Raw genomic sequence first — 24,940 nt, 5'->3', positions numbered from 1 at the left:
TTTTTTTCAGCCGTGAGATGAGGATAGTATCTTTTAGAGAACTGTTTGTCTTAAGTTTTATTTATTTATTTTTGTCTGTGCTGGGTTTTCTTTGCGGCTCAGGCTTTTCCCTAGCTGCCGTGAGTGGGGACTGCTCTTTAGCTGCAGTGTGTGGGCTTCTCACTGCAGGGGCTTCTCATTGCAGAGCGTGGGCTCTGGGTGCGTGGGCTCAGTAGTTGCAGCTCCCGGGTTCTAGAGTACAGGCTCAATAGCTATGGTGCACAGGCTCAGGTGCTCCACAGTATGTAGGATCTTCCCAGATCAGGGGTTAAACCCATGTCTTCCGCATTTGCAGGTGGATTCTTTACCACTAAGCCACCAGAGAAGCCCTGAGAAATGTATTAAGCTCTGTGATAGAAATATAATTCTATTGTATATTTCTCCAATAGAAATATAACATCAACACACATGTAATGGGAGAGGGTATTTTACACTTTCATTTTGGAAGCATTTTAGATTTATAGGAAAGTTGCAAAAATTATACAGGGAGTTCCAGTAAACTCTTCACCCAGCTTCTCCTAAGGTCAACATCTTGCATAACCGTGGTGCATTTGCCAAAACTAAGAAATTAACAATGACACATCAACTTTATTCAGATTGTGCTAGTTTTCTCAATCAAATGTAATTTTACACTTTCTACTAGCTACATTTAAAAAAAAAACAACAAGTAAGGGAATTCTCTGGTGGTACAGTGGTTAGGGCTGCTCGCCTCCACTGCAGGGGATCTGGGTTCCCGAAAGCCTCATGTCAAGATTAAAAATCAATCAATAAATAAAAATTCAAATTAAATAATTAAATTAAAAAAACAGGTAAAGTTAATTTTAATAATGTATTTTAGGCCAGCGTATCCAAAATATTGTCATAGCAGCATTAATCAATATAAAAGACATTATGAATGAGATAGTTGACATTTTAAAAATACTAAATCTTTGAAATCAGTGTGGATCTTATAGCACGTTTCAATTTAGAGACAATTTTTTTTGCTTGCTGTGTAGTAAGACTTCCACAAAACATATAGTTGAAACAGCACATTCACATACCAAAGTTGCTCCAAACATACTTGAAAGTTTTCTGATAACTGAATTAAAACTGAGTTAAAATAAAAATTTAGTTCCTTAATTGCGCTAGCCACTTTTCAAGTGCTCAATAGTCATGTATGGCTAGTGACTTCAATGTTGGACAGCTCAGATATAAAGAAATAAAATGATAACATATGAAGACTGGTGTCTAGCACATAGTAGGTATTTAGTAAATAATGTCTTTGCTATTATATTGGATTTTACCTAGATTGTCTAAAGGTAAAATCCAATTTTTTAAAAGATTTATTTGTTTTATTTGTTTTTTGACTGCGGTGGGTCTTTGTTGCTGCACTTGGGCTTTTTCTAGGTGCAGAGAGCAGGGACTGCTCTTTGCTGTGGTCTTAGGGCTTCTCACTGTGGTGGTTTCTAGAGCTCAGGCTTAGTAGTTGTGGCCCACAAGTTTAGTTGCTCGACATCATGTGGGATCTTCCCAGACCAGGGGTTGAACCGGTGTCCCTTGCACTGCAAGGCAGACTCTTAACTGGACCACCAGGGAAGCCACTAAAATCCAACTTCTAATCATGTCATCAAGACCATGTGTCCATCTGCCGAGTGTAATTCAAGGAAGCAGAGAGAGAGATAGAGGGACCAGGTAGAGGGACCCCCATCCCCCCGCCCCTCAGTGTTCTGGGTTCTTGCACACTAGCCCCATCACCCGTCTTACGTTCAGTGCTCCCGACAGTCTTCAGAGTAGGTACTAGGTACTGATAGCTATGTTCACATGTGAGGAAATCAAGATTGTGCGGGTGGACTCAAAAGAGGAGCCCTGAGTTCCCGCCCAGCTCTTCCTCCTTTTGTTCGCATATCTGGCTGCTCATTTTCCTCTCTGGGCCTCAGTTTCCCCAAATGGGTTAAGTAAATGAGAGGGAGGTTGGTTTGGGTTACTGGATCCACCTAGAACATTTTAGAATTATTTCAGGGAATTCCCTGATGGTCCACTACTTAGGACTCTGTGCTCTCACTCCCTAGAGCCTGGGTGCAATGCCTGGTTGGGGAACTAAGATTCCACAAGCCATCTGGTACTGCCAAAAAACAACAACAAAAAAGAATTATTTGTGCAGGCGACATGTGGCCGCCCTCACTTCTCAAAATTCACCCACTGCTAATTGGTCAAGGAAATAGATACGATAGAAAAAGACTTATTTTTCAATTCACATTTTGGGCAGGGGACCTGCCATTGTAGTTCTTAATATTTGTGTCCACAGATTGGGACACCCTCTCCCAGTCTCGAGGTGCCTAGGAAACCTAATTAATTATGGAATTATGGAGCGACACTTGTGCTAATATAGAATAGGGCCGAGGGAGTTAGGTGTCTCGGGGGATATTTATAACAAGCTGTGGCAGTCTGGTGAGTCACGGCTCTGCTCTCTGAGAGGACACACCTGCCTCCCAGGAGGGGAAGCTGCTGCTTGCCGGTCAGCCCCCCCGCCCCCGCTTCCCTGGCCGGATTAGAGACACACACACTGTTGGGGAGAGCCCTCCCTTCCCTGGGCTCCTGTGGGACACTGATCAGGGCAACCTGTCCCCCGCCCTCTTTCAGCAGAATTTCCCAACAGCCTCCCACTTCCCAGACTGAGGTGGTGCTGTCCACTGATGCTGCTGCAGACTGGCTGCACCCTGGGAACATCTTATTCCAGAGGGATTCCTTCCGGGAAGGCTTTCTACGGTCAAGTCCAGCTGTGCAACCAGGCTCTTGAGCAGCCTCCATCCGGGGCCAGTTCTTCTGGGATGCAGAGAGGCAAAGTCCAGAGTGGAGAGCGCAACACTGGGCCCTTTCTCTGTGTCAAGCCCTGGGGAGGGCCCTTGGCACCCCTCAGCTCACTGAAGTGATGCAATATAAGCTGAATGATGAGTTCCATCAACCCGTATTTCACAAACTGAGATTTACGGAAAAGCAGCTGGAAAGGAGCACACAGTTAAAAAGTTCTAAAGCCAGGATTCTAACCCAGGCCTAGGTCCTGTCTTATTTTTAGAAGATCATCTCAAGCTATTGGACTAATGGTACAAAATATGCATATATCATGTAACCCTTGAAATATTGAAAGGAGGGCCAAACTGAGAAAGTAGAATAACTTCCAAAATAAAAGAAGGGAAGCATTCAATGGCAATATATATAAAGAGGGAAAAAAGAATACAGGACTGATGGAACCAATAGAAAAATAGATTTAATCCTAAATATATTCACAACTGGGTCTTGCCAGGTAGCGCAGTGGTAAAGAATCCACCTGCCAATGCAGGAGACATAGGATATGTGCGTTTGATCCCTGGGTTGGGAAGATCCCTCGGAGGAGGAAATAGCAACCCTCTCTAGTATTCTTGCCTGGAGAATCCCATGGACAGAGGAGCCTGGCGGGCTACAGTCCATAGGGTTGAAAAGAGTCAGACACAACTGAATGACTGAGCACACACATATGAACACATATTTACAATTACACTAAATACAAATGGATGAAATGTTCCTGTTAAAAGATAAAGGTTGTCAGAGTGGATAGAGGACAGAGCCTGACTCTCTGGGGTTTACAAGAGATACATCCAAGGCATAAATAAGGGTTCAGAAAGGTAGAGGGCAGAGCCTAAGTCTACATCAAAGACCTCTGAGGCTGTAGGAACTGCCCTCTCTCCCAGATTTCAGCCTCCCAGCTGGTCCCTTTCTTGCCGTGGCCTCAGTCATCCTGTGAGCATGTGGTGTAGTAGAACGCACTCAGGTACTGGTATTAGATGAACCAACCATGTGACCCTGGACTTTCTAGGGCTACCTGGGCCTCAGTGTTCTCCTCTGTAAAATGGAACAATAACTAATACCTTAGAAAGCTACTGTAAGAACTGGAGACAATAGGTTCGTGGCAAGCGACACATTGGAGCTCTTATTATGTTTACCTTTTGTTCATATGGTGATCATTTTAATTGTGCCTATGTAATTGATAAGACCCTACGGGCTACCCTGACAGTGTGATAGAATTATGAAAACCTCTCCTCTGTGTTTTTGGGTGGTTGGGAGAGCGTGGTGGATGGGGAGTAGGGGTGAGCCCACTCTTGCTTCTGTGCTGGGAAGTTCCCCGGAGCCAAGATGCCCTGTTCCCATCTGCTTGCAAGCCTGACCAACTTGTTGCCCTGTCTTTGATTTAAGTCACACTCCTGCTCAGGCCCTAACCTTGGTGACTTCCCACCATCCATGTGTCAGGGTCCCTCTTGTCTCCAAGACCTTTGAAGTCTTGCTTTCTGCCCTCTCCTTCTGCCTGTGGGCTCACTGCTGCATTAAACAGCCACTCAGCCCTTCTCCTGCATGCCCCTCCGAGCCTGGCCCAGGGCTGTCCCCCTCCTCTGTCATTCCGGCTCACACTCCCTTTTCTACAATTATGGAATCCAAAAGCTCTGAAAATCAGACCTTAAAAAAAAAAAATAGGTTTGATATAAACTGATTTGGCTATGAAGCTGGTCTGCCCTGATGTGAGGCTATTTAAAGTCTTTATTGTGTCTCTTACTGCTCATACATCTTGCCGCAAAAGCTTTGCCGTGTTTAATTGAGGGTGCTGTCCAGACCCTGCCGGGTGTTCTGTAGCATCAGCACCCGTGTCATATGACCTTTCTGAAATCCGGAGAGCTCCAAAAACCCACAGGCGTCTGGACCCAGGGCTTCGGGTGAGGAGCCGTGAGCCTGCAGTAATGACAACCCTCTGTACGCAAGCGCTTAACCTATGTGTCCATCTCTCATCCTGGTCAGAGCCCTGTAAGGCGGGCGGTCCTCCGTCTCCCGCATCAGGGTACTGAGACCCAAGGTCATCCAGCTGGGAGAGTGGCTGCCCACGCTTTCTCCTTTGCATCTAGTTCCTCAGTTTCCTCAGGAGCTAGTCCCCCGACCCAGGCTTCCGCTCCCTGTTTCTGTCTTTCTGACGCTCCTGGAATTTCTGTATATACTAATGCCTAGTTTTACTCATTCGACAGTATCCATCCAGGGTTTCTCATACTCTGATATGCACACGAAATCTTAAGATGCTGACTCTGAATAGGTCTGCATGCGATAGTCTACATTCCTATCCAACTCTCAGTTGCTGTCAGAGCCCACTTTGAAGAGTAGGGGGCTTAGGGAGAGGTGGGGACACAGAGTTGAATAATATGCAATCCCAGCAGGACTTCCCTGGTGGTCCAGTGCTTAAGGATCTGTCTTGCAAAGCAGGGGGCTCAAGTTCTATCCCTGGTCGGGGAACTAAGATTCCACCTGCCACAGAGCACCTAAGCCCACGAACTGCGACTAGAGAGCCCACGTGCCATAACAAAAAATCCGCATGATGCAATGAAGATCCCGCGTGCTGCAGCTGAGACCCGACGCGGCCAAGTAAAAAGTAAATAATAAGTGAATTGATTTAAAAAAAGAGATTCAATCGCTGCTGTTATTGCTCCCATTGTAGAAGAGTTCTCTATGTACCTGATCCGGAGGTGAGTGCTATAATTATCCTCATTTGACAGATGAAGAAACAAACATGGAGAGATTAGGTAACTTGCCTAAGGTCACACAGCTCCTAAGTTGCAGAGTCATAATTTGAACCCAGTGAGTCTGTCTCCAGAGTTCACGCTGTTAGCTACTACACAACGTACAACTTGGAGAGCTGGGCCCTGTCAGTGCGGTGTGATGAGACAATCATTGCAGGCAGGATTGGCAATATGAGAGGGGAGGGTTAGGCTCCTTTTTGGCACATGGTCAATTTTCAGGGTAACTGAAACCCTCCCCTTTAAACATCGAAACTGATTTTCTTTAGAAGATCTTTCTAAAATGGATTGTACATCTTCCTGCTGTAAGTTGACCTTTTCTTGATAACTCAAGACCACTATTAGAATTACTGATGTTTGCCACAGCTTTATTTCTCACAGCTATTTCTGTGTGTGCTTCCAATAAACCGTGGGCTGAGAAACCAACTGACCAACCTTGTTAGAAGAATGTGTAAAGTAAGGGTCTGGAGGTGCAGAGTGAGGCTAGAGCAGGTTTTTTTTAAGATAAATATGTTTCATCTTTTGTGCATAACATTTATATGAGATTCAGTTTGGTTGCTTACTTACATATTTTTGCATATTACCTGGGTCATTGTTGTTTTTCTGAGGGTTGAGGGGACTGATTAAACATCCTCTATACCTGATTTTCAACCTGGAATATGATCAGACTTCCAGGGGAATTTTTAGAGCTGCCCAGAGTCCTCTTTTGTACTCTGAGGAGGGATGTGGGCCTCTGCGTTTTGAAAAACTGCATTTGGAACCATCAGCACTTATTAAGCACCTACTGTATCCTCGCAAGTGCTGAGTACTATGGACAAGAAAACCTGCAAACCCAGTCGTCATGCATTACAATGAGCTGAATAGACAAGTTGAAACACACGGCACCAACTCAGGCTCGTTCACCTTCAGAGAGAGGACTCGTGACAGCAACACTGCAGAGCAGTGAGGCCATCCCTGGGGAGGGAACAGGAGGCCACTTGGAGTGGTGAGAACAGCGTGGATATGGAGTCAGCAGAGCGCTCTCTGAGCTCCCTAACCTGCCATGAAACTCAGATTCTCCCTGAATATCAGTTTCCTCACCTATAAAATGGGAATAAGCTACTCTCCCTCCCACAGTTGTTGTGACAAGAGAAAGCCTCGGGAAGCGTCCTGTAAGCTGTAGAATACCACCCATATGGGTGGGTTAAGACTCCTGCAGCCTGCAGGGGACACAGACCAGCTCTGGTTACTTCCAGCCTTGACGGTCAGGCTGTGTGGTAGCCCAGGAGGGGGTCTCACCAGACAAACAGCAGCCCTCGGGGACAACCGAGTCCTCATTCTGGAGTCCTCGGGCACCTGTGTGCCAAACCCGATTATGAACTCTCTCTGCCTCGTGTCCTCTGCTGCCTCCTCCTTTCTGTCTCCTGGTCTCTGCCCACTCCCTTCTCCCCACAGATCCCTCACCTTCTGACCACTTAGCGCTGGTCTGGTTTCCAAGCATCCTGGTGAGCAAGCTGGCTTGGTGAGCCACTGTCCAACAGAGACGGTCCCCACTGGGCAGAGTTTTAGTGCTGGAAGGGCCCTCTGATCCGGCCCTCCTGCACACCCAGCCTGTGAAGGGCTGCCTTTGTGTCAGGTCGAAACTTGGCCTGGGCCGCTGTGGCCGGGGTGTGGGCTCCTATACCCCAGCGGTGCCAGGTAGCGTCTGTGGGGGCTGTGGGCGCGGCTTGCCCTCAGAGAGGGTAGTGCGGACTGTCCATCGCAGAATGCGAGCTATTTTTATGGCGAGAGCACAGCGCTGAGGCTGTTAATCTGGCCAGCAAGCAGCATCTTCCTGCCCACGTCTCGTGGGCCCCTCGGGGAGGGCCAGCCTCAGGACACACCGCGCAGCCTGTGAGAGGCTGTGGTGTCCTCGGTCTCCGCCTTCCACAGGTTTTCAGTGGACGACACTCTCTTCTCAGCGGCCTCTTCCCCCAGACACGGGCATGTCTGTGTGCGCCCTAATCCCATGATTAAAAACTGCCTGCAGCATTTCTGCACAAGAATGGTCACTGCAGTGTTGGATAGCATAGAGAAAAAATTAGCCCCAGTTTATTGTCTAGCAGTGGGGGAACTAGTTCCCTATTTGGGTATATTGATATGACAGTGTGCCTGTATGTGTTAGATTACGGTATCAAAGAAAATTTAATGACGTGGTGTAATATTAAAAGAAAGTGCCCATCTGGCATTATTTGTATGTGTGTGTGGGAATGTGTTTGTGTACGTTTATCTACACATGTATAAATCACATAGAAAAAAGACCCTGGCAGTCCAGTGGTTAGGACTCCATGCTTCCACTGCAAGGGGAGCAGGTTCGATCCCTGGTTGGGGAACTAAACCCCGCAAGCCTTGTGATGCAGCCAAAAATAAAATTTTAAAAGAGCAGAAGATTTTTATATAAAAATGTTAGCTTTGTTATCTCTGTGTGATATTCTAGAGCAAATTTTGTTTTGTTTTCTCATTTACGCTTTTCTCTTTTTGCACATTTTCCACAACAAATGTGTTACTTTTATTATCAAGGAGTGGGGGAAGAAATGTTAATATCTTTAAAACTAAAAACAAAAGCAAAACTCTGTCCTCAGGAAAGAAATTTAAAACTCATTTTGTATTCCATACTCTTAAAGGATTCGAAGCTCTCATGAGGGAGTTGTATTTTCAGGGAAAATGAAGCTTTCTGTTAAAGGTATAACGTCCTAATGGTGGAATTTCGAGTATCAGTGACTTAATAGAGAAGTGTTTGGAGGCAGGAGACTCCTAGTTGCCTTGAAATCCGCCCCCAGAGGCCTTCTTTCCTGGTTTTCCTCACAGGGAGGTGGTAGAGGCGGCCAGAGGTGAGCAGGGGTGCAGGTGTCCAGGGTGGACGGAGCCAGGACACTTCCCAGAAAGAGGCCCTTATCACCAACATATTTCAAAGGAATTAAAATCAAATGTTTATGTTGTCGGTCAAAACAGTAACTAAGTTTTTGTTTCACTTCTTGGGAAAATCACTACCCGCTTCTCTCCAAAAGAAAGAGAAGAAGGGGAGCCTTGCCAAACATTATCAGCCTGCCATCAGTGATGACCCCTGGGTGTGTGGGGGAGGGGACAGTTAGGAGCAGGGAGATGAGGGCATTTACTTTTTACCTTTTGTCCTTTATACAGTTAAAAAAAGAGCATTATGGGTGCTTTTTATTTTGTGCTTATGTGAGTCTTTTTTTTTTTTTTTGGTAGCCTTCAATTTTTTTTTTATTGTGAACACAAGGTACTTTAGTAATCAGAGGAAAAAATGTTATAATGAAAGGACCAAACAGATGTGGTTGGCCACTGGGTGGGCATCCTGCTGCTCCCACCTGCAGGCCACGACCACCCTCACTCACTCTAGGGCCAGCATCCTCAGGCTTGCAGCTGCCCACCCTTGGCAGGGGTGGGGCAGGGTTGGGGGGTGGGAGATGGGTCAGAGAGCAAGCAGCCTTGTTTTCCTCCCCTCTGCCCCCTCTGGCCTGTCTGAGCAAGCCTCTGACCCCTGGGCAGCAGACCAGGTCGGCTCATATCAACGTCACGGCCTTAGCTATGGCCCCAAGCCTGACTCTGTCTGTGCCTCCCTGCCCTGTGCCAGCTGCCAGGCCTCTCTGCTTAGCTGGACTCCAGCCCAGCCCCTTCTGACCAGCCCTTTCCCGGGCCTGGGAATGCCCCAGCGTTTCACTCACTGGCACAGGGTTACAGTACTTGGCTGGGTATTCGATGCTAAAACTACAGTCTCAAGAAAGGCATCTCCGGCCTTCACGAAGACTGTCTGCAATTTATTTGGCCTCGGAGATCAAGGCTCACCCTCTCGGTCAGCACAAGACGGACAGAGAAGGCTGAGTGAGACGGGGAGACTGGCTGTAATTCATGAGGCCACCTGCAAAAGCATTGCAGGATGTGGGGGCCTGAGACCAGTCATGCCTCCAGTGATTGTAATCCCAGCTGGGGGGCTTTGAACATATCTCTGAGTTGCGCTTCCCTGTCTGAAATGCAAATGATAATGATCTCTTTTATCCAGGGATTCCATCAGGAGCAAATACCTTAATGTATGTGAAAACGCTTTGTGAGCCAAAAGTGCTTAAGTGGTATTTAAAAAAAGCAACAACAACTTTATTTTTTTTTACAACTTTATTTTTATATTTTTACTATTTATTTATTTTTGGCTGTGCTGGGTCTTCACTGCTGTACGCAGGCTTTCTGTAGCTGCGGCGAGTAGGGGCTACTCTCTTGTTGCGGAGCACAGGCTCTAGGGCCCGTGGGCTCAGTAGTCGTGGTTCATGGGCTCAGTGACCCCGAGAAGCATGTGGAATCTTCCCGGACCAGGGATTGAATGTGTGTGGCCTGCATTGTCAGGCAGATTCTTAACCACTGGACCACCAGGGAAGTCCTTCAATGGTACTTTCTATGAAGATGTTACTTCACCTCATTCTCTGCTGTGAGCACCACTGTGAGGCTGCCTATTGCTGCAGTGGGATCTCTAACCACCTCGCTGACAGTCTCACGCTAAAGGTCTCGCACTAACGGCCCCATGCCAGCAGTCATGCACCTGCCCCACCCCTATTACAATTCCCCCCCTTTCTTTGATATTCCTCAATCTTGAGGAGAACACATGAGTATAATGTTTTGGATAGAGAGGTTAATCATAAACTTAGAAGAGGAACTTGGTTTTAGGGAGACTCAGTTTCAACCTCCAATCCTGTTTCATCCTTCCACAAGTCTTTCAAGAAATGGTGTGATGACCGCTCTGGCTGCTTCCTACTGAAATGGGCTGCTATCTTACCTTGATTTGGGAAATGGATACCTAGTTGGAAATATTCCTGAGTTCCAAGTCCTGATCCGAGCCTTGTATAACACTTTTATCTAAGGAGGTTTTAAACCTCTTGTTGTTCAGCCACTAAGTCATATTAGACTCTCTGCAACCCCATGAACTGCAACATGCCAGGCTTCCCTGTCCTTCTCTATTTCCCAGAGCTTGCTCAAACTCATGTTCATTGAGTTGGTGATGCTATCTAACCATCTCATCCTCTGTTGCCACCTTCTCCTCCTGCCCTTGCTCTTTCCCAGCATCAGGGTATTTTCCAATGAGTTGACTCTTTACATCAGGTGGCCAAAGTATTGGAGCTTCAGCTTCAACATCAGTCCTTCCAATGAATATTCAGGCTTGATTTCCTCTAGGATGCACTGGTTTGATGTCCTTGCAGTCCAAGGGACTCTCAAGAGTCTTCTACAGCATTCCAATTTGAAAGCATCAATTCTTCAACACTCAACCTTGGCACATCCCTACATGACTACTGGAAAAACCATAGGTTTGACTACACAGACCTTTGTTAGCAAAGTAATGTCTCTGCTTGTTAATATACTGTCTAGGTTTGTTATAGCTTTTCTTTCAAGGAACAAGCATCTTTTAATTTCATGGCTGCAATAACCATCCACAGTGATTTTGGAGTGATTTTAGCCTCTCATGTGGTATTAAGGTGAACATAAAGGGAGCTATTGGCCACTACACATGTCTCCTTTTTCCTGCTAATGTTACCAGAGGAGACCTTGAGGTCATAAGGTTGCACCTCCCATCTGCCAGCAGATGCTGCTTTGCAAATGGTTGGTAGCATCCCAAGCATGATATAGCTTGGGAAATTCAGGTTCTCAGCAATATGGGCATGAGTCTAAAATCACATCCACTATGGCTCCCCAGTTTTACCTTGGATGTCTGAACCACAGCTATTCCATTTTTGACTTTCAAATGTACTCCCCTCCTCGATGACTAAGGCAGATGTACAATGCATGTCCGAAAGGCCATAAACAGGCTGTTCTAGTCAGTAAAGTTCAAGTTAGATCATGTATCAGCCAGAACGACTTTCCATATCTCAAAATATATGCAGATTTTTCCATCATTTCCCTATATCTTTTTTTTTTTTTTTTTTTGGCTGTGCCACATGGCTTGTGGGACCTTAGTTCTCCCACTAGGGATTAAATCTGGACCCTGGCAATGAAAGGGTCAAGTCCTAACCACTGGACTACCAGGGAATTCCCTGTCATCTCCATTTTTAATTGCAAATTCTTCAGTAGACCAAAACATGTCCCTAGATGTTGGGGTGACTTAGCTACTTGCCCAGCTAAGGGTCTAGATCATGTCCCTTGGTGCTAGGCCTCCTTTATATTGATATTTGCCCAGATATTCACATCGGGGAAAACTGATCAGATATTGTGAACAGGCTCAGAGCTATGCTAATGGGGAAACATTTTGTATGTCATACATTTTGTCACTTATTCCCAACTGTTAACACAATCATGTGCTTTTAAAAGCAAGATAGTTAAAGCAGGATGTGTTCTTCACATATACGCCAAATAAAGACTAATTTGCTTGTAAAGTAAGCCTGGTCAATTGATCACTAGACCCCTCCAAAATGGTTTCAGTGAAACACCTCAGGAGTCTCAGACAATTCCCCAAAGGCTTCTTAAGGCCAGGAAATCCATGCCAAAGGCCTGCCGTCAGATTCTGTCTTAGTGGAATTCTTGCTCCCCAAAAATCAAGATTCCTGCACATGCCCAGGAGTCTCTAGTTTCTGGAGGGAGCAGCCGGAGAGAAAAGAAAAAATATTTTCATTTTACTCACAGAGGTATAATTTACCAAATTGCTGTAAGTCATGAGTAACTTGAGGGGTAGGGCTTCCCTATATCTGGAAAACATAGATCAAAATCAGTGACACGCCAGACAAAGCTCATAAACATTATAACCACATTCAGCAGTTTACTCAGTAACCAATCCTTTTGTCAATGTTTTATGAAGTCATTAGGTTTTCCATTAGGAATGTCAATTTCTTACCCAGTTCAATGGTATAGTCTGAAATTTATTAGAGACCTGTACTTGACAAAAAGTCCTTCCTATGAAACTTCTTAAAGATGAAGTATTTTTGCAAAGCATCAGACTGACTGTCTATTAAAGACTTAAAAATGCTTTCCAGGTTGTAAAGAAACCACCTGCCAGTGCAGGAGACTAACAGACATGGGTTCCATCCCTGGGTTGGGAAGATTCCCTAGAGAAGGGAATGGCAACCCTGTGCAGTAATTCTTGCCTGGAGAATCCCATGGACAGAGGAGCCTGGCAGGCTACAGTCCATAGGTTCCCACAGAGTCGGATAAGACTAAAGCAACAGCATGCACACATGCACAAGGACTTAAAAAGGCAAATTAAAGATTACAATGTGTTGACAAAGAAGCTTAATCAAGTACCTGTGATTTAACCGGAATTATGGCTGATAGATTATACCATGACATATCCGTATTTCAGAAACTTAATGTAATTTCTAGAATATCTATAGTAGTAGAATTTATCCATGGCATATTATCTGAGATTTATCACTCATTTGACAATGCTTCCCATGTAATTCACCATATCAAATAATACAAGTTAAATATTCCTCTCTGCGTTGCCTCAGGGGTCCTCTAAAACATCCCAAAGTCAGCTGGAAGTTAAAAGAAATATAATTAAAATTTGATATTTGGAACAGTTGTCAAAAAGTTTCAAAACACTTGGTCAAATAAGATCATAGGTCACTGTAAGACAATATTTATTTCTTATCCAAAGTAAGAAGAAAACTCAAAAACAAATACAGAATCCTTAAAGGTAAGGAAGTTCATATAATCTGTTATCAAATGTAGCATTCTAAGTAAACTTGTTCTCTTAGCAGAGAGGAACCAAATCTAGCCTTGTACTACCTAGTTTTAATAACAAAATCCATTTACCAAAATTTAATCTAATCTCAGTCTGAGCATACATAAAACTCTTTTTTAAACTCAAAACATATAAATAACTGTTTGTCATACCAGCATTTTCTGCTTGGAAACTTATGCTTTAGTTTTTCTCTCCTCAAAATGCAAAGGTAGGTAAACTTAGATTTGCCTAGCAACCAATGTTCCAATATTTTATCCTATTTGATTTTTTTTTTTTTTTTTTTTTTGGCTGTGCCATGCAACATGAAGGATCTTAATTTTTTGAGCAGAGATCAAACTTGTGCTCCCTGCCCTGGAAGAGCAGAGTCCTAACCCCTGGACTGTCAGGGAATTCCCTTATTCTATTTGAAATGACCCAGATAGTCACTGAATTCCTGCCATTTAACTTAGTTCAGTTTCAAGTTACCAAAATCTGGACAGGCTATTTTAGGTAAATATAAAGTTTTATCATATCAAGTTATTTTTCCTTGCTGACTAATTTGCAACACATATAAAGTCTGAGTTGATCTCTAATATACAAGACTGCCTGGAGAAATATCAATACCCTCAGATATGCAGATGATGCCACCCTTATGGCAGAAAGCGAAGAGGAACTAAAGAGCCTCTTGATGAAGGTGAAAGAGGAGAGTGAAAAAACTGGCTAAAAAGTGGCTTAAAACTCATCATTCAAAAAACTAAGATCATGGCATCCGGTCCCGTCACTTCATGGCAAATAGATGAGGAAACAATGGAAACAGTAACAGACTTTATTTTCTTGAGCTCTAAAATCATTGCAGATGGTGACTGCAGCTATGAAATTAAAAGACGCTTGCTCTGTGGAAGAAAAGCTATGACCACCCTAGATAGCATATTAAAAAGCAGAGACATTACTTTACTGACAAAAGTCCCTAGTCAAAGCTATGATTTTTCCAGTAGTCACGTATGGATGTGAGAGTTGAACTATAAAGAAAGTTGAATGCCAAAGAATTGATGCTTTTGAACTGTGGTGTTGGAGAATACTCTTGAAAGTCCCTTGGACAGCAAGGAGATCCAACCAGTCAATCCTAAAGGAAGTCAGTCCTGAATATTCATCGGAAGGACTGATGCTGAAGCTGAAACTCCAATAGTTTGGCCACCTGATGGGAAGAGCTGACTCATTTGAAAAGACTCTGTTGGTGGGAAAGATTGAGAGCAGGAGGAGAAGGCAGCAACAGAAGATGCGATGGTTGGATAGCATCACCTACTCGATGACATGAATCTGAGTAAACTCTGGGAGTTGGTGATGGACAGGGAGGCCTGGCGTGTTGCAGTCCATGGGGTCGCAAAGAGTCAGACAGGACTGAGTGACTGAACTGATTCCTAGGTAAAGCAGAAGTATTACACTAACAAACCAACAAGCTTAAGCTAACTCCAAAAGCAGATATCAATTCAGTACTGAATATTTCCAGAATCATGAGGACCTGAAATTCATTTTGGCCCATTTTGTAAATATCAGGAAGTCTTTAATTTGTAATCGTGTACTTTTAAGTCAATCAAATAGAGCTCATTTACAAGTTAACTCAGCAATATCGCAACTGAAAGTAGTCCAGTTTGAAGAAAGGACCTCAAGGGGCTGCACTTGGGAAACAAATTTGAATTTCCCAGCACACTTGCAGATAAGACAAATGCAGACATACACACAAAGAACAGAATCTAATTCCTGCAGGACAAAAAAGAGAAAGGTGAAGTCTAACAATTTTGTCAACTTTTTCAAACAAGTATCCTTCTTTTTAAACAACAAACAACACGCAACTGAAAGATAGGGAATCATGACCGCATGTGTCATGGCCATTCACCTGGCAAATGCAAAACCAAAAATAACAGTTGTCCTCTGTGATGAAAAAAAAAGAAAAAGAAAAAAAAACAAAACAAAAATAACAGTTGAAATAAGTTAAATTTACTTAGCTAACTTCAAGATTTCTCCTAGAAATATTTCTATTTTCTCAGGGTCAGAATTCTGAAAAAAGTATTCCATCAAGCCAGCTTTCTTTAACTGCATATGTGAAAAGAACCAGTTTTGGAATTTCGAAGGAGTTTCATCTTAACTAATTTTCCTCCAGAGTCTAAAGAATATAGCAACCAGGCAGTATCTCAACAAATCTTCCTGGCGACTCCCCTGGTGGTCCAGTGGTTGGGACATCACCTTCTAATGCAGAGAGTATGGGTTCAAGCCCTGTTGGGGAGCTGAGATCCCACACACCTCACTGTTGAAAAACCAAAACATAAAACTGAGGCAATATTGTAACAAATTCAATAAAGACCTTAAACAAACAAACAAAAATGATCCACATTTTAAAAAAAAGAAAAAAACCATCTTCTTCCTCTCTTCATTTAAAAAAAAAAAAACAAACCTCTCTCTCTCTAGGATCATACTAAAGATCTAGTTTTGCAAAATACATACTAGAAGAACTATCAGATGGAAAGAGGTCTGATTATCACGGCAGGTGTCATCAAATATCAACCAAACAAATGCACAAAAAGTGTCTCGAAGGATCACATTTCCCTAGCACCAAAAAGGGAGCTTTGCAAAAGGAACCATTGCAAAGGAAAAATCCCAACCAGCGCTCTAGCACAGGTGAAACCTGACACAAATATGGAAGGATACCTGGTGTCATTACACTTGAGCTCAAGCCCCGTTTTCCACCAAAGATGTCTCAGCTAGCCAATGCAAGTACTGATCCACACACATACAGCATACAGATAACTAGCCTAGTCCCACAGACAGAAGCACAAACCTGTGGGGTCACAAGCTCACCCCAGGGACTTCCCTGATGGTCCTGTGGTTAAGAATCCACCTTGCAAAGCAGGGGATGTGGATTTGATCCTTGGTTAGGGAACCAGGATCCCACATGGTGGGGGGCAACTAAGCCTGCAACTACTGAGCCCAAGAGCCACAATGAGAGAGCCCGTGAAGAGATCCTTCATGATCCAAGGAAGATCCTGCATGCTGCAACTAAGACCCAATACAGTCAAATAAATAAACATTAAAAAAAAAATTTTTTTAAAAGCTTACCCCCAAATGATGCACTCAAAAACACAAATAACAGATACTACAGGCCACACTGACAGACAGAGGAAGTGTAGTCTGCAATTCCACTTTCACTCCCAGACAGAGACCTCCACACCGAGTGGCCCAGCTTTCAGAAGAGAATGGGCCCAAAATGGTCTACTGCTCACAAGGGAAGCAACCCAATCGGAGTGGAGAGAATTCCCAGCCCAAGCAAGCTAGAGTGACTCACTCCGAGTGACACCGGATGTGACCACAGCTCTGGATGTTTCTCTGCTCCACACAGCCTCGTGCTGCGGGTGAGAAAAAAGTTTCACTGCTGCTTCAAGGCCTAGGCTGGGCCACTGGGCGGCCATGGCGAGGGCCCCGGAGCTCAGCAGGACACAGCCTGCAGCCCCCCGGCTCACCAGCCAGCCCGAGGACGGCGGGCCTGGAGGGCTCTGGGGAGAAGGTCACCGTCCACCTTTTACTGCACTCTCTGCCCGGAGGACCACGTTGAGGCTGACCACCGAGCGAGCGGGACCCCTAACCGTCATGCTAATGGTCACGAACTAACGGTCACTTGTGCTAACGGTCGCCGCGAGTACTAACGGTCGTCCGCTAAGTTTCGCGCTAACGAGACTAACGGTCTCTCACTAATGGCTCAGCGTGTTCCTTGTCCGTTTATCTAGCCCTTGGAGAAGTTTAACAAAATCCACTCGTTCTCAAGTGTTTTATTCCACCATTAACTACGTGTGCTTAGCACTCTGCTTAATCCACCTGGCAAGTCAAGAAATAGAAGATGCATCAGGCTCCTCACTGAGGACCTTGGGCTTGGTTTGGGGCAATGGAATGCTGAATGTTAGGTTTGCTTTCTTTCTGTCAATGACTGGGAGCTCGAATTAGGAGAACAGCCAGCCCGCAGGGAGATGAGGGCAAGGGCAAGACCCCCAATTTGGAGGGAGACGAGTCTGAGTGCAGACGGGGGCTCCTGCCTTCCCTGAGTTCCTTGAGACTGTGGGTGACTCAGTTTCCTTCACTGGGCATCAATTTCCCAGGGTGTAAACAAGGAATAGTGATGTCCACCCCGGTTAAGTTGTGGTGAGAGCAAAAGAAAGCGATAGGCATAAAGCACTTATCTTGGTCAATGTTACAAATCCCTCCAAAGTGAGGAAATCAACAAGGTCCCCCCTCCTTTTATTTGTTTATTTATTTGGCTGCGCTGCGAACTTTGTGGAATCTCAGTTCCCCGACCAGGGCCTGAAGCGTGAAAGCGTGGAGTCCTAACCACTGGACGGCTGAGGAAGTCCATCCCTTCCTTTTAAAATTTGTTTTTAATTCTTGTAAAAAGGCACATATCATCTTAACCATTTTTAATCCTACAGTTCAGTAGGGATAAGTATATCCACATTGCTGTGTGTGCAAGTTCTAGAACTTTTTAACCTTGCAAAATTGAAACTCCATACCCATTAAACAACAATTCCCCATTTCCCCCTTTGCCTTGTGCCTGGTAATCACCATTCTACTTTCTGTTTTTATGAACTTAACCACTTTAAATACCTCCCAGAAGTGAAATAACGGACTTTTTGTCCTTTTGTGTCTGGCTTATTTTATTTCTCATAATATCTTTGCGTGTCATCCATGTTGTGGCATGTGACAGGAGTTCCTACCTTTTGAAAGCTGAGTAATATTCCATGGTAAGTATATACCACGTTTTGTTCAATCCATTTATCCTCAAGGAACATTGGGTTGCTTCCACCCCTTGGTGGAATTGTGGACAACACTACAATGAACAAGGCTGTGCAAATATCTCTTTGAGACCCTGCATTCAATTCTTTTGGATGTGTCTACACCCAAAGTGGGATTGCTGGATCATAAGGTAATTTTATTTTTTGAGGAAGTTACATACTACTTTCCATAGCAGATGTATCATTTCAAAATCCCAACAATGGTATACAATGCTTCCAATTTCTTCGCATCCTTGCCAACACCTGTTGTCTTATATATATATATATATATTTTAAGTAGCCATCCTAATGGGTATGAAGTAAACAGGGTCTCTCTTTGCAAAATTATCATTTCTTCTCATCGGTCCAGCAATTCTGCAAATGAGTCTGATTGCAGGGTTGACCCAGCACTTGGTCAAAGGAGTGTGGTTTCTCTCAGAGAAGCAAGCCAAGCGGGGCAGGAATGCCGGTACTTTCAACCGGCTGAGAGCTGTCCACCGTAGCCTGTGACTCGGGCGGGGTCGGCGGGGGGCGGGGTGGGGGGATGTGTGCACACACTTGCTGCGAAGGCTGGCTAAGTCTACTACTGTGTTTGTTTTGGCTCCAAAGATGCCATCAAGGAAACAAGTGACCCTCCTGGGGGCCAGATCCCTTTGTGCGGCCCTTGTCATCCTTCTCAGTGACCTCTCACCACTGTTATCTTGCTCCTGACATGTCTCCCGAGATTCCCTTTAATGGAGACATTCTTGTTGAGAAGTTCAAAGCCAGGGCTTTCTGGCTGTATCTGATGAGCTTCGGGGGCAGTGCCTTGGATTACTTACAGAGACAAGTAGAGAGGTAGCTTACATGGGGAGCTGCGCAGATGAAAGAGGTACCCGCACTTGGGAAGCTACATCAGAAGCCCAGGTGAGGTGCAGGAGAGGGAGATGACCAAGAGGAGATTCCAGCCACGGTTCCCTGCAGAGAGAGAACCTCAGTCTATGAGGGGTGCAGCTAAGCAAGGATGCTGGTGCTTCCCCAAGACAGAGTGAGTGCACTGGCTAGACCATGGCTTGTGAAGTCAGAGGAGCCTGCGGTTTGAACTCAACTTGGCTCCACCACATACTGTGTGGTCTTGAGCAAGTTATGAAGCCTCTCTGAGCCTCAGTTTCATCTGTAAAATGGGAACAAGAAAGGATCTCAGTGAGTTATTATGAGATCGGCATTATTTGTCCCAGTAGCTACTGTTTATTAAGCCCCCAACTCCACCACCACCCTTTGTGCCAGGGGCTTTGTCAAGCACCTTCTAAGCATGCAGTGTGATACAGAGGTCAAGGGTGAAGGCTCTTGGGAACTGATAGAGCTTGGTTAAAAGCCCAGACCTGCTACTTGCTAACTGTGGGAACCCAGGCAAGACTGTTAACCTCCCATGGCCTTGCCCTGTTCATCTTTAAAATGGGGATGATAAATGGGAATGACAACGCTTGTCTCCCCAGGTATCACACGGTGCCTTTATTCAACAACATGGCTTTGTCAGTTCCATCCTCCCCGTGCAAATGGGAGGGGGTGGGATGGGGTGTCCTGAGGCTTTGAAACCGTCCTGGTGTTTACTCCAGCCCAGAGAAGAGACTCGGTGGAACTCGTGATTGGAAAGATCTGCAGGAGATTGCATGTTCTGGAATGAAGATGCCATCAGACTGTGACACTGCAAGAATGCTGACCTGATGTCCGGGGGCCAGGAGCAAGGACAGTTGTCCTGTTTAAAGGGGCGGGTCTCCCAATGAACCCACTGCTGAGTGCTCAGTCCCTCATTCCCCCTGGTAGAGTGTCCCGGCCACCTTTGTCCTTGCCTGCCTGCCAGCTGACCCCGGCTGCGGGCTACAGAACTACCTCTACCCAGCACCCCCTCGCCATCTAGCACGTGCACACCGCCTGCCTGTGGCCAGACTCCTGAGTCTTCATGCCCACTGCTTCCCAACCCCAGGTGCAAACCAGTCCCTGTCACCGGGGACTTTTGAGTGAGCCTCACACGGGGGAAGGGGGCTGAGATGGTCTCTTGTCATTACAGACAGAGCAGGAGAGGATTAGAGCTGGGGTGGGTGGGGGCCCTGGCTGAGCCTGAAAGGACGCGGGACCGTCCCTGGGAGTGTCGCTGACCTGAGCAGCTGGGCCTCAGGGCGCCGGCCTGGGCCAACTCTTTTCCCCCCTGCTTCCCCGCCTCATCCAGGGGGAGGCTCCGTGAACCAGCCGCCCAGCGTCTCCTCCTCCTCCTCTGGGCCTGTCACCATTTCCACACACAGCAGGGTCTGTGGGGGCGGAGGCTTTTTCCAGACATGTATTTAAGTGAGGAGAGAAAACAAGGCGAGTCGCCCAGGATTTGCCAAGTCAGTAGGCAGGAACACAACTCGAGAGGCCAAAAATAAGACGGCGGAGAGGGTCACCCTGCTCTTCTGAGCTGGGCGGGGGTGATGGCCCGTGCTGAGCATTCCACAATCACACTTCTGTCTGAGGGTGCCCCTTGATCCCGGGGCATCGGCCTCCTGGTCGGAAGGTGGCAGAGCCCTGATTGTGAGCAGTGAGTAATGGTGACTCAGGGAAATTCGAAAGGACACAGGGAACACCCCCGAAGTCATCTGGGGACAGGCCCTGGTTCCCCCTGCCGGTCAGGGAGCCAGGAGTTCTGGTCTCCCCTTGTAAAGGAGGAATTTCTGAAGTTTTCTCTGGAACTTTGGCAGAATCCTGTGGGATCTTTCAGAGGAAGCATTACGCTTTGGGTGTTTTTCTGGAGGGGAAATTACTAAGATTTCTTTCACCTTTGTAGCTATTTGTGAATTAGCTCCTCTTCTCTTTTAGCTCCAGATTATATTTGTCTCTTTATTCTGATTCGGCATCTGTTACCTTGTATGACGAAGAGTACTCCCGAAAGCAAGTAATGACAGTAATAATAGCTAACATTTATTCAGCCCTTATGGCATGCCAGGTACCCATCTCTCTGTGTAATTTTTGTGGTTCATCAAATCTGAGGCTCCATCAGTCTTCAGATATGCCATGTATGATGTACCACTAAAGAATACTGCCAATTAACCCATGGCATGCCATTGATTTTAAGACTGACTTGGCTTTCAGAAATGTTAAAACAGGAGCGTTGGAATCAATGAAATGCAGTAACTGATTCTCAGTTGTCATCCTTGCCTTACAGCCTTACCAAAAGGAACAGAGAGGTTGAGTAAACCTGCCTGATGCCACAGAGCGACTGTGTGGTGGAAATGGGATACGAACCCAGATTCAGGCTCCAAAACCTGGGCCCCTAACCACCGTGCTTCATTGTGTCTGAGAAGCGGTTTCTGTCTATCCCCCGGCAGGACAGAAGGAAGGACAAAAAACACAAGAGGGAAGGTTGGACCCCACCCTCTGCTCCCTCTTCCTCATCGCCCCCAGGGCCAGTGTTGATGCCCCTTCTAAAAACTGCTCATCCTCTCACTCCCAGCAGCTGGCTCCCTGGTTCTGTCCTTCCTTGCCTCTCTCTTGCCCCTGCTTGGACTTCTGCAGCAGCCTCTTAGCTGTCACCCTCCTCCGATCTTTCCCCCACACCTCCACACACACAGACACACACACTGAGACAGTCATCTTCTTAAAACGTGAATCTGGTCTTGTCGCTGTTCCAAAACCTCGGAGAGATCCACATCCTAACAAGCGATTCCTCACTCGTTTAGCTGTTTCAGCACCTACTCTGTGCGCGGCTCAGAGGATGGAAAGGTGAGCAACCCACAGCGTGGTCGGCAGCCACGGTCTCACGGAGAAGCGAGACTCCTCAGTGGGCTGGTATGACTCTGTGTGAAAATGTGTCCAGGGGTGGGAGTGAAGTGCTGGGCTGGTGGGAGGAGCACCTGCTTTGGGGACTCAGCGACCCCCGCATGGAGGTTGAGTGGGAGTTCACCAGGCAAAGAGCAGCGAGGATTCCCTGGCAGAGGGAACAGCAGGTACAGTGGGCCAGAGCTGACAGGCTGGAGCAGAGTATCAGTGGGGTGTGTCCCAGGTGAGTCTAGAGGGTTAGGCTTGGAGTGGCTGGGCAAGGCTGTCTCTAACTGCCAACACCTTTCCTTTGCAGCCTCTGCTCCCTTCTCCTCCTCTCCCCACGTATCTCTCTGCAGTAGGTACTCGATTCCCAGACAGGCATCTTCCTCTTCCTCCATCCTCCACAGGCAATGACATTCTGATCAGCAGACTCATCCTTCCAGACCCTCCCTGGTGAAAATAACCCTGACCCTTGACTTAGCTCTCTGGCCTCTTGAGCCAGGCAAAAGCCTGGAAAACTTGTCTTGCGCTCAAAGCGGGGGTGGGGGAGGTGGGGGGGTTGGGGGTGGATTTTGAAGAATTTTTAACAGAATTCAGCTGAGTAAAAGCCAAAGCTCTTACAAAGGCCTGTGAGACCCTGCACAGATTGGACAACCCGCCCCCCACCCCCACCCCAGCCTTGGACCCCGTCTTCCACTGTCTTCTCTTTGCCAGCTCTGTTTCAGCTACCCCTGTCTCCTTGCCGGTCCTCAAACACGGCCCCCATCCTGCATCCCTGCCCCACGTCCTTTGCACTTGCTGTTTCTGGTACAGCTTTCCCCTTCCTTATTTGTACATCTTCATCTTCACCAGATTTTGCTCAGATATCGCCTCTCAGAGCGGTACATCCTAATTCACTATTTAGAATTGCAACCCGTATCATGCTCTTCCCTCCTTTTTCTCCACAGCACTCACCATCTTCAAGAGCTCGTATGATTCACTTATTTGTTTACTGTCTGTCTTTTCCCATGAGAAGTGAGCTCCAGGAGGGCAAGGATTTGTGTCTGCCTGGTTCACTCAGTATCCTCAGCACTAGCAACAGTGCCTGGCATACAGTAAGTGTGCAAATGAGTAAATATTTGTTGGTTGAATAAATGAATTCTGAGTTGTGACTGTGTGCCAGGTAGGCTTGGCCCCGGCTGCCGTGGAGGCTGGAGGAACGGGATCTGGGCTTCTCCAAGGGTGCCGGCCAGGCTGGTTCTGGCGGGCAGTGGGACAGGTCCCTGACAGCAGGTGAGTCCTGGGTGAATCACGGCTAATGAGACAGTGAGGGCCACGCCAAGCTGCTTCCCACACGGGCGGCCGACAGGTCACTACCTGTCGCCAGGAAACTCCTCAATAAGGATTGAACAAGACCCTGGGCTGGGGCAGGAGGAAGTGCCCGCCACCCCTCGAGACCCCACCCATTCCAGAGGACTGAGTCGGCTCACCTGGGCTCCCCCCCACCCCCCAGGCCTTGGCGAGACACTGGTTTCTCAACCTTGGCTTTGAGATTTCCTTCCTAAAAGGAGTTTCGCTCGCTGCATCCCACGCCCCTCCCGGGTAGGGCCTGTTTGTCAGCTAAGTCTGTCTGGGTCATCCAGTCTGCAGAGGGAAGGCAGCCGGGCCTGGAAAACCCCAGGATCCCCTCTGGGCAGCCCTAGGGAGAGTAAGTTGACCAGAGTTTATTGAGTCGGGGCATAGGATCAATGCGGCTTTTAAAACCTGACTGAATAGTGTGGTGTGGTCTCCCTGACCGAATTCCACCAGGGTGCCTGCCTGAACCCAGGTGAGATGACTCCCTGCCCCGAGTCGGGGCACTGAGTTCCATGAGCCTCGGTTTCTTCATCTGCAGAGTTGGGCAAAGCCTTCTAGCCCGTGGGCAGCCCGCAAGGCCAGCATGAGATCATGGGTACACAGAGCAAGGAATGCAGGTGGGTAGCCAGGCCTCTGCCCCGAAGCCCAGAAGATGCGCTCGATGTGGCAGATGTCTGGGGAGGATGCTGGCCAGGCCGTCTCCCAGTGTCACCGAGTCTGGTCCCTCCCACATTTCCTCTTCAGTCGGGGCACTTGGTGTCCCTGTGGGCCCTCTGCCCAGAACCCAGAGAGCCCCTAGCTGAGTGGCCTCACCCCAGCCCTCTGTCTGGGTCTGAAATCCCCACCCTTATTTATTCATATCACAGTAACTTGTCTATCGCTTTCAATGAATATATTTATTGGCCAGCCATCAGATGTCCGAGGGGCAGTGCCCAGCTGCCAGTGCCCTGCCGATGGATGCAGAGATGGTGAGGGCTGGCCCGGTCTCAAGGGTGCACAGTCTTAGTAAATACACCAGCAGGGCACTCGGACACCCACATACCCACACAGGGCTCCGCAGGCACTCGGAGCAGGGAGTGGCTGGGGTGAGGTGGTGTTGGGCAGAGCCTCGGAGAGGAGCTGCAGCTTGAGCAGGGCTGTCCTTGGGCTTTGCTGACCTACATTTGCCATTTAACCCTCACCACAGCCCTGTGATGCTAGCAGCACAGGTATCATCATACCCATTTTATGAATGACAAAACCAAGGTTCAAAGAGGTGAGGGGACTTGCCCAAGGCCTGTGTGATTATGAGTGGCAGGGGCTCATCTGGAGTCCCAGTTTTCCAGTCTCGGTGCAGCAGTCTCCTGTGTCTTGCCTCGAGTTCTCCTCCATCATGAGTTCATCTGTACATAAACACTACACGGGTGCTTGGTATGGGCCGGGTGCTGTCCACAAGCTGGTGACTTAGAAGTGGCAAGGTACCGTCTAGGGGAAAAACCACACATGTACCCAGCTGCTGAAACCTTGCAGTCAGTTGTCCATTTAGGATTGCTCTGGTGATCTAGTGGTTAAGGTTCCACGCTTCCACTGCAGGGAGCACGGGTTCAATCCCTGATTGGGGGAGTTTCCCACGCCTTCCCACTTAAAAAAAGAAAAAGTCCGTTCAACAGGTTCACAGAAAACCAGACAGAACAAAATGGCCAAAGAGGACTGTCCTCATAGAGGTCTCCCTTCGGTAGGAAGGCAGACAGTCAGGTAAGTGAGCA

General features: G+C 46.9%; 1 long non-coding RNA gene across 2 annotated transcripts in view; it reads left to right on the top strand.

Annotated features, from left to right (window-relative positions):
• Positions 1-24,940, top strand: part of LOC133059462 (uncharacterized) — a 62,124-nt gene that overhangs the window by 25,882 nt on the left and 11,302 nt on the right. Inside the window, exon 1 of one of the 2 annotated variants that reach the window (XR_009693564.1) lies at positions 22,627-22,954. The exons of the other annotated variant lie outside the window; for it this stretch is intronic. This is a non-coding gene — a long non-coding RNA (uncharacterized LOC133059462). Of the gene's footprint in view, positions 1-22,626; positions 22,955-24,940 lie in introns of those variants that run through there. 2 annotated transcript variants of the gene reach the window in all.

The sequence above is a fragment of the Dama dama genome, chromosome 7, assembly GCF_033118175.1.
Source record: "Dama dama isolate Ldn47 chromosome 7, ASM3311817v1, whole genome shotgun sequence".
Lineage (NCBI taxonomy): Eukaryota > Metazoa > Chordata > Mammalia > Artiodactyla > Cervidae > Dama > Dama dama.
Note: the sequence above shows the minus strand (reverse complement) of the source record. Positions and strands in the feature narration are given on the sequence as shown.